Genomic DNA, 10,921 nt, shown 5'->3' with positions numbered 1-10,921 from the left:
TGCACCTGAGCTGAGCTGCCACTGAGCTGCCAACAGGTGGCAGGATGGCTCAGCTGGTGAGAGCACATGCTCCTAACAACAAGGTTGCCAGTTTGGCTCCCACATGGGATGGTGGGCTATACCCACCCGCAACTAAGATTGAACTCGGCACCTTGAGCTGAGCGGCTGTGAGCTGCCAACTGGTGGCCGGATGGCAACTGGACTTGGAGCTGAGCTAGCTGCGCCCTCCACAACTAAAATTGAAGGACAACAACTTGGCTGTTCCCCTTCCTCAATTCCCCAATAAAATCTTTATAAATAAATAAATAAACAAATAAATAAATAATCATGAGTTCGTGTTAATCTCCAATTACAATCCAATATTTTAGTGTTCTTCCTAACCTTCCACTTTCTATGTTTATAAGTCATTTCTGTGACAGAGAGAAACCTCGCTTCCGTTTTCCTCAATATATTTACATTTTGCTCAGCTTTCTAATTTCCTCAGAGTAACCAACTCCCAATCATAATAGCCACCTCCTTCTCTGCATAACCACCATCTCCTCGTCCTCGACCACTGAACATGCTAACACCTCCATGTGGCCCTCCCATCATTGTCTCTCTTCCTTGGACACAGGGCACACTAATGCTTCCATGTTGTCCCCTCCCCTACCTCTGCCATTTTTCAACTATCGGGAACCCCAATATACACAGCCCCCATTTCTTTGGCCTCCAGGCATTCTGACACTGCATTTATGCCCATTTCCTGTGAAGGATACACTGACATACCAGGGAAGGAAAGCTTCATGTCTTTTTTTTTTTTTTTGCTTCCAATTCTGAGGTCTGTTTCAATGTCTTTGTGCTAAAACTTTAATAGGATTTTTGCTCCTGTGTCTCGGTTGCTATTGTTGCTGATAAGATACCTTGCAGGCCTATAATTAGCATGTGTGGAGCCTACCCCAAACGCTGAAATCAGAAGGCCCAGTGAACCGAAGGAATATGTATTAAAGGACCACCAGTAAGTGTGTGGTTTGAGTTGCATGTAAAGGCTTTAAGAGACCTGATGGTAAATATCTCTATAATTAATTAAATGAAAGACATCCTTATTCCCAATAGTAGTTGTATATTCCAGTTGGGGCAAAGTGAAGAGTAAATTACATATTCTATAACTGCTTAATAAGCCCTTAGTTACCTTTGACACATGCTAATGGGAGCGAAATGGCATCTTTACAAGGAATGTAATTTAACATTTTTCTTGTAAAAATCTTGACCTTCTGGTAGATATGCTTAAATAGGTATAATGATCAATGTGTCTTTATCTTATTGATAACATGCCGATTCTTTCTGTGTAATAGAACCCAGTTTCTGAAATACAAGAGCAGCAGGAAGAGATAGTGAAACTAAACTTTTATTACAATGATTCTAAGATGATAATAAAGGTAAACTTATTTATTTTCATAAAACTGAATTATGAGCAGTCTCTTTCTATAGGGAAAATATGAATTGTTTAGAAAACTCAGTTTTCCTTTCCCTTCATCTAAGAATATAACCACTGACTTTAGCTAGTTTATAATTTACATTATGGGTATAGATATATATGTATCCATTTTAAGGAGAGGAGTTTTCTGTTATATCTCTCCTATGAGCACCCCTCAGTTATTTTGATCTCTTGAAACTTGTTAGGGCTTCCTGAGTACCAGGCACTATTCATCACAGTGCATGAGTCCAGGAATGATTTATTGTAATTATTGATCATGGAATTTCCTATCTGAAAGGCTTCTTGGAGAGGCTATATGTTCATCTTACATATGCAGAAACAGGCAGAGAGGGCATATGACTTGCCTAAGACCACATAGAGTCAAAAGAAAATTTGGAAATGGAATTCCAGTCTCCTAATTTCCATTCTATTGCCCTTTCCATTATATCAAGCTGCCAAAGGAAGAGGAAAAACAACCAGGCACCTGAGTAGTGAAATAGCTCCCTCCAGTGTCTCTTTTCATGGTATCCCAGAAGGACTCCAGGACATCTCTTCACCTATGGAAGTAAAGGCCTTTCTGGTGACTGCTTTGCGATGAGAGTCCATATGAGGCACTTTTTGGTGACCCTTCCATCTGCACATTAAAGCCATAGTGCAGAAATCAGCACAGTTAAAATGGCTGACTTATATGCAATACACATATAACACATAACACAATTAACCTGCAATTTGCCCAAGTAAACAGAAGAAAATTCAAACCTGAAAACCTTTTTTGACACTTTATTATAACATACGCATCTAAAAAGGTATAAAGAATAATATAATGAGCAGTTAGATTCTCACCCTAGAGATTAAAAATTAAATAATTGCTAATTCAGTTGAAGACCCCAATGTATTCCTCCTTGATCATATTCCCCTTCTTTCATTTCCCCCAAGATAACCACTATCCCGAATTTTCTACTTACCATTCTTTTCCTTTTCTTTACAGTATCCACAAACTTTAGTTCAATTTCTCATGATTTTGGATTTTATTTAAATGATATAGTGTGAGTATTTTTCTGTAACTTCCCTTTGTCATTCACCATTATGTTATGAGCTTCATCCAATATTTGTAACTCTCATTCATTCATTTTCATTGCTATATAATTACTGTAAAAATATATTTATCCATTCCTTATTTATGAGACGTTTGGATTGATTCCAAGTTTTCCCAATACAAGCAATGCCACTACAAACATTGTGGCACATGATCCATTCTGTACAGTGCAAGAATTTTTTCTGATTGAATGAATATGCCTATGTGTGGAACTGCTGACTTGAAGGCTATATACCTCTTCAACTTAAGAAATTATGCTAAATTGCTCTACAGAGTGGCTGCACCATTTTACATACCTACCAGCAATATATTAATATATTGGAGCTCCATTGTTCTGCGTCTTCAAAATTTAATATTGCCAGGTTCAATTTTTGTCAATGTAGTGGGTGTGAGATTGTATTTCATTATGATTGTAATTTGTATTTCACTTATTACTAATAAGATTGAACATCTTCTCACATGTTTATTGGTCATTTATGTTTTCTCATCTATGAAATGCCTGTACATGTCTTTTGCCCATTTTTCTATTAGGTTGTTTATCTTTTTCCTGTTAATTTATAGGAGCTCTTTATGTATTTTGGATACTAATCCTTTGTTAGCCATAAGTGTAGCATAGCACATATCTTCTAGTAGTTTGGGCTTGTATTTTTTTTTTTTTTGCAGTTTTAGGTTCACAGCAAAATTGAGAGGAAGGTACAGAGATCTCCCATATACCCCATGTCCCCCACCCCCACATGCAGAGCCTCCCTCAGTGTTAACATCTCCCACCAGTGGGCTTGTCTTTTCATACTTTTCTTGTTTTGTTTTGTTTTTTTAAAAAGATTTTATTGGGGAAGGGAAACAGTGTGTTTTTCCAGGACCCATCAGCTCCAAGTCAAGTCATTGTCTTTCAATCTAGTTGTGGAGGGCACAGCTCAGCTCCAAGTCCAATCGCTGTTTTCAATCTAGTTGCGGGGGGCACAGCCCACTATCTCATGCAGGAATCACACCAACAACCTTGTTGTTCAGAGCACGTGCTCTAACCAACTGAGCCACATGGCCACACCTTGGTGCCTTTTAAAAAATGTAATTAAAAAATAATTTCAAACTTACAGAAAATTTCCAACAAAGAATTCCTGTATGGCCTTCACCCCGATTTACCAATTGTTAACATTTGACCACATTTGTTTTATAATTTTATCTACTTATTATTTTTACTTGAACTAAATTGTAGACATCTTTTACTTCTTCCTGAGAACTTCAGTATATATTTCTTTAGACTAAGACATAGGGATATTCATGCTACAATGATGAGAATCAGAAGCATTTTACTGTGGTTAAATTCACAGAACATAAAATGTACGATAATATTTTAAAGTGCACGATTCAATGGCATATAGGATAGTCATAATGCCACCTCTATCTAGTTTCAAAACATTTTATCATTCCAAAATAAAACTTGATACCCATTAAACAGTTATTCCACAACCCCCTCCTGGCATCTACTAATCTGCTTTCGGTTTCAGTGGATTTTATCTTCAGTATATTTCATATAAATGGAATCATTCAATATGTGATGTTTTGTGACTGACTTTTTGCACTTAGCATAAGGTTTTCAAGGTTCATCCATGTGGTAGCATGTATCTGTATCAGAACATCATCTTTTATATGACTGAATAATATTTCATTGTATGGATATACCACAATGTGTTTATTCATTCATTCATTACAGACGTTTGGATTGTTTCCACCTCTTAGCTATTGGGAATAATGCTACTATGAACTTTTATGTGTACATATTTGAGTACCTCTTTTCAATTCTTTTGGATATATGAGGTGCGATAAAAAAATACAGTGAAGGGCCGGCCGAGTGGCTCAGTTGGTTAAGAGCTCGCTCAAGAGTTTGAGCTCTGAGCAACAGCGGTTCGAGTCCAGCCCGAGCTGAGCAGCCGCTGAGCTGCCAACAGGTGGCAGGATGGCTCAGCTAAAAAAAACAAAAACAAAAACAAAAAACAAACAAACAAAAAAAATACAGTGAATGTTTAATTAAAAAAATGTATTATAGTGAAAGACACATTGCCATTAATCCCCCCTCAAAATACTCTCCCTCGCTTTGAACACACTTATCCCATTGTTCTTGCCACTTTCTGAAGCAGTTCTGAAGTCCTATTTTGTGAGTGTCTTTAGTTGCTCTATCGTGGCTGCTTTGATATCCTGAATCGATTCAAAGCAGTTACTTTTCATGGTCATTTTGACTTTGCAGAAGAGCCAGAAGCCGCAGGGTGCCAGATCTGTTGAATAAGGTAGATGAGAACATACTGTAATGTTTTTATTTTATTTTATTTTATTTATTTATTTTTAAAATTAAAGTTTGTTGGGGTGACAATGGTTAGTAAAGTTACATAGGTTTAAGGTATACAATTCTGTAATACATCATCTGTATATCACATTGTGTGTTCACCACCCAGAGTCAGTTCTCCTTTTATCAACATATACATAATGTTTTTATTTGACAGAAATTGCTGTACTAGTAGCAATGTGTGACACGGAGCGTTGTCATGATGGAGGTTAAAACCATATGCCCATTTCTCAGGGTGTTTTTACATACATCGTTTCTTTTTTTTAAATTTTTTTTTTATTGGGGAATTGGGGGGATGGGAACAGTACTGGGGAATTGGGGGAAGGGGAACAGACAAGTTGCTGTCCTTTTGTTCTTCAGTCTAGTTGTGGAGGACGTTGCTTCACTGGCCCAAGTTGGCACCATCATTGCACTCTTCCCGGGTGAGGCAGCTCAGTCGCCGGCTTCTGGACGGCCGCTCATGGCGGCTGCTGGCTGCTGGCCGCTCACGCTGGCTGCTGGCTACATACGGTAGCCCATGGCAACCCACTGCCACAGGGGCTGCAGCCTATGCCATCGCTGTGGACTCACAGCAGCCCAGCTCCAGGTTGAGCTGTTGTTCAGCATCTTAGCTGTAGAGGGCAGTGTCACTGGCCCTCATATGTGGGATCCGAACCAGGGCCATCTGGTGTCCCAAGCCAGTTCTTAACCATCGCACCACTCGGCCAGCCCACATATATCGTTTCTTAAATGCTCTAATAAGCACTTGTAATATTCAGAATTCACAATAGCGTGCCTGGGTACAAACTCAGCTCGCACAATTCCATCAAGGTCAAAAAACACAATTAACATCACCTTGATGTTATTCGTAGATCTTGAGTGATTTCCATTGAGAACTCTGAAACTTGGTCTCAGGATCATAACCATAGACCCAAGTTTTATCTCCCATGATGACATGTCTTAAAAAGCTGGAATCTGAAGTGTCACGATCACGAAACTCCAACGAAATTGACCAAAGCTGTTTCTTTTGGTCAACAGTCAAAACGCGTGGAACAAATTTCACACTCAGTCGCCTCACGTTCAAACCTGTTGTTAAAACGCTTTGAACGGAACCATAAAAGATGTTCAGATCCTCAGAAATTTCTCTAATAGTCAATCGCTTGTTTGATCGAATCATTTCGCTTACTCTTTCAACATTCTCTTGGGTTTTTTATGTTGAAGGACATAATGATCTCTCCTTGTCTTCAATTGATTCACAACCATTATGAAATTACTCAAACCACTTGTAAATCATCTTCATGGTCACTGCAGCATCACCATAACTAACTTTAACATTTCATGTGTTTCTTTAGCAGTTTTTTGCAGTTTGAAACAAAATTTCATGTTCATGTGTGATTTGTGATCCATGATTTATGGCACACTTTAAAACACACCTTCTCTCAACCGTAGTTCACACCCAACTGACTGCCCCAAACAAGTTTAAACTTGTCACACACTGTTACTAAGGTTCCATGTGCCACTTTCTGTATTGAAGATTCCTGCCTTTCTCTTGGATGACACGCGACAGCAGTATTCACCATAGTTTTTTATCACATCTTGTATACCTAGGAGTAGAATTTTTGGGTTATATGGTAATTCTATGTTTAACTTTTTTTTTAGTATTGGCAGAACTGTTTTCCACAGTGGCTGTTCCATTTTAACATTCCCACTACTAATGTATGAAGTTTCCAGTTTCTCCATATAACAAATTGTTATTGCACCCCAACTTTTAAAAATAGTTTTCCTAGTGTATATGAAGTGGTAGCTCATTATGGTTTTGATTTGCATTTCCCTAATGACTAATGATGTTGAGAATCTTTTCATATGTTTATTGACCATTTGTACATATTCTTTGGAGATATGCCCATTCAAGTCACTTGCTCATTTCTTTTTTATATTTGATTGGGGAATTGGGGGAGGGAACAGCATTGGGGAATCAGGGAAGGGGAACAGACAAGTTGCTGTCCTTTTATTCTTCAGTCTAGTTTTGGAGGACCTCGCTTCACTGGCCCATGTTGCTATTATGATCATTGAGCTCTTCCTGGCTGAGGCAGATTGGTCACCGGCCATTGGACAGCTGCTCATGGTGGCTCACGGCAGCTCTTGCTGGCTGCCTGCCACTCACGGTAGCTCATAGCAGCCGACTGCAGACCCACTGCAGCCTACGCCATCACCGGTGACTCATGGAAGCCCAGCTCCAGGTCGAGCTGTTGTTCACCATCTTAGCTGTAGAGGGCAGCATCACTAGCCCATGTGGGATCTGAACCAGTAGCCCTGCTGCTCAGAGCTCCCGCTCCCAAGCCAACTCTTAACCAACGAGCCACTTGGCCAGCCCATTTGCTGATTTATTAATTGGGTTGTTTGTCTTACTATTGTTAAATTGTAAGAGTTCTTTATATATTCTGGATATTAGAACTGTTATCAAATATTGGTTTACAAATACTTTTTCCCATTCCAAAGGTTGTGTTTTCTCTTTCTTCATAATGTCTTTTGATGCACAAAATTTTACAAAATCTTGTTTAAGATGTTTCTTAACATGGATTTCTTTGGGTTTATCCTGTTTAGAATTCAGTCAGCTTTTTGAATTTGTAGATTTATGTCTTTTGCAAATTTGAGATATTTTCAGCCATTATTTCTTCAAATATCTTTTTCATCTTCACCTCATTCTCCTCTCCTTCAAGAACTCTGATGACACAAATATTAGATCTTCTATTATAATCCCATAAGGCCCTGAGACTCTGGGTTTTTGTTTTGGGTTTTTTTGGGTCTATTTTCTCTCTACTGTTCAGTTTGAGTGCTTTACACAGTTCTACCTTCAAGTTCATTGATTCTTTCCTCTGTTTTCTCTATTCTGCTGTCAAGCCCATCTTGTGAGATTTTTTTAATTCAGGTGTTGAATTTTTTTATTCTAAAATTTACACTTGGTTCTTCTTTATATATTCTACTTACCTACAAAGAGTTAATATTTTTCATTTGTTTCAGATGTGTTCGTATTGTTCCTTGAAACAATTTATGATAGCTGCTCTAAAATCCTGGTCAGATAATTCCAACATTGTGTCATCTTGGTGTTGACATCTGTTGTCTTTTCTCATTCAGGTTATGGGAGACTCTGGATCTTATTAAAATATTCTATTTTAGCACCCTCCTCAGACTTTATGCTCTTTGCTATTGGGTGGGTGGAATACAAATCCAGGTCCCCCACTGGGCCTCCATTGACACCCTGTTGTGTGTTTGTGGGTTTCTTGTTATTGCTGGGTTGCTGGGGTGAGGGGCTTCCATGTGACCTCCACTAATACCAGCTGAGTAGAGAAAGTGAGGGTCCAACACATGGGGGTGAAGTCCATGCTTCCCATGCACCTTGGCTGGTGAGGGTGGAGGTGGGCTGTTTGGCTGGAGTAGGGCAGGTTACTGTCAAAAGTTTTCTATGTTGTAAGGCTGCTCCTCTCTCCTTTCCTTGTCCGTTGGCTTTCTGGAGGTTTTTTAAAAAATTTCACTCATTGGTGTTTCCAGGTTGCCAGCTTCTCCACCACCCAGTGTAGGATATGTGAGGTAAAGAGAAAATCCAAGGCATCCACTACATGCCATTCCTATGGCCTGAGTTCCCTAGCCCATTTGCTTTTCTCTACCTTTCAGAGTCTTCTTATGTTTGCTTTATATATGTGTCCAGGTTTTTTGGCTATATTCAGCAGAAGAAATTTGGAGTACATCTATCTTATCTTGTTCCCAATACCATTTTTTTTATGGGTTTCTAAAATATTTTTTTATGGGTTTCTAATATATATATATATTTATTTATTTATTTATTTATTGTTAGTTTCAGGTGTACAGAACAATGCAATAATTACCCTTTCCCAATACCATTTTTGAACAGTCTATTCTTTATCTGATCTGCATCGTTAGCTCTTGTCATATATCAAGCTTTCATTGCATACATGGGAGGTTTTTGTTTTTTTTAGCTGAACCATCCTGCCACCTGTTGGCAGCTCAGCTGCAGCTCAGCTCGGGCCGGGACTTGAACCGCTGTTGCTCAGAGCTCGCACCCTTGAGCAAGCTCTTAACCAACTGAGCCACTTGGCCGGCCCTCATACATGGGAGTTTTAAAATGTACCCAGGATTTGTTTTAATTGGGATTGGTAAGGTGATAGACACAGAGATCACTGCCTTTGAAATAAGCTTATAACCTACAGTTCCCCAAAATATCAGGCACATTGTGCAATGCAGAGCCATATGGAGAAGCACCAGGATCAGTCAGGAGACAGGAGTGAGGGGAAGGCATGGGCACAAGGCTTTATTGTGGTTTTGCAAGAAGGAATGGGTGAGGCAAGGTTAGCTTTTTAGGACTGGCTAGTTTGAGTAATTTCAGCAGGTTCTGGGCTATAGGGGTGGATCCTAGTTGTCCAGTATCTGACCCTAAGCTAATGTAAGGTAGAGAAAATATTGGCTTGGTATGTGAGAGTTAGATAAAGGAGAAGGTTGGGGGTATAGGTTTTGAACTGGTTGGTTTGCATATGAAAGACTTCATCACAGGAAAGTCTTTACTATCTTGAGGAATTAGCTAGTTCTGGGAGAGGTAGTCTTTCCAGGATTAGCAAGGCCCCGAGATGTCAAAGCATCATAAAATACAGAAAATAAAAACCATCATTAATACAATGAAGTCTCTATTCTGGTCAGTTTATCTAGCTTGTGCTCATAGCAGAATGCTTTCATTACCATAGCAACCACATACACACACCTTGTTGTTGTTTTAAAACAGTGTCTTTATTTTTTACTTGTCCCTTTGTTCTTCCATATAAACTTTAAAATAAGCTTATCAAGTTCTATGAAAAACTCAAATTGGAATTTAGATTGAAATTTTGTTGATTTTATAAATTAATTTGGAAAGAGCTGAATCTTTACTCTGTTGAGTCTTCCTGTTCATGAACATGTTTACATTTATTGAAACTTTTTTTTACATTTATTGAAACTTTTACATTTATTGAAACTTTACATTTATTGAAACTTTTTTTAATGTCCTTCAGTGGGATTTTATAATTTTCTCACTAAAGACCATGGTCATCTTCTGTTAGCTTTATTACTAGGTAGGCTTTTAATTTTTGTTGCCAAATTTTGTTAGGAATATTACATTTTTTAAATTATGTTTTAAATGCTTTTTTGCTGGTATGTAGAAATGCAATTGACTTTTGTCAATAACTTTTGTCTTACCTCACTAATCATTAGAGAAATACAAATAAAAACCACAATGAGATACCACCTCACTCCGGTCAGAATGGTTATCATCAATAAATCAACAAACAACAAGTGCTGGCGAGGTTGTAGAGAAAAGGGAACCCTGGTGCACTGTTGGTGGGACTGCAGATTGGTGCAGCCACTATGGAAATCATTATGGAGGTATCTCAAAAAACTGGAAATGGAACTACCGTATAACTCAGCAGTTCCACTCTTGGGTATCTATCCAGAGAAACCCAAGATGCTAATTCAAAAAAATATATGCACCTCTATGTTTATCACAGCGCTATTTACAATAGCCAAGACTTGGAAACAACTGAAATGCCCATCGGTAGATGACTAGATTAAGAAACTGTGGGGCCGGCTGAGTGGCACGTTGGTTGGTTAAGAGCTGGCTTAGGATGCCAGCTCTGAACAGCAGGGCCCCGGTTTGGATCCCACATGAGGGCCAGTGACACTGCCCTCTACAGCTAAGATGGCGAACAACGGCTCGACCTGGAGCTGGGCTGTCCTGTGACACCGCGATGGTGTAGGCTGCAGCCCCTGCTGCAGTGGGTTGCCATAAGCTACCATGTGTGACCAGCAGCCAGCGTGAGAGGCCGACAGCCGGTGTGAGCGGCCGGCAATCGGTGTGAGCTGCCAAGAGCTGCTGTGAGCGGCCGTCCAGAGGCTGGCGACCGATCTGCCTCACCCAGGAAGAGTGCAATGATAATACCAACATGGGCCAGTGAAGCAACGTCCTCCACAACTAGACTGAAGAACAAAACGACAGCAACTTGTCTGTTCCCCT

The sequence above is a fragment of the Hipposideros armiger genome, unplaced genomic scaffold, assembly GCF_001890085.2.
Source record: "Hipposideros armiger isolate ML-2016 unplaced genomic scaffold, ASM189008v1 scaffold_134, whole genome shotgun sequence".
Lineage (NCBI taxonomy): Eukaryota > Metazoa > Chordata > Mammalia > Chiroptera > Hipposideridae > Hipposideros > Hipposideros armiger.
Note: the sequence above shows the minus strand (reverse complement) of the source record.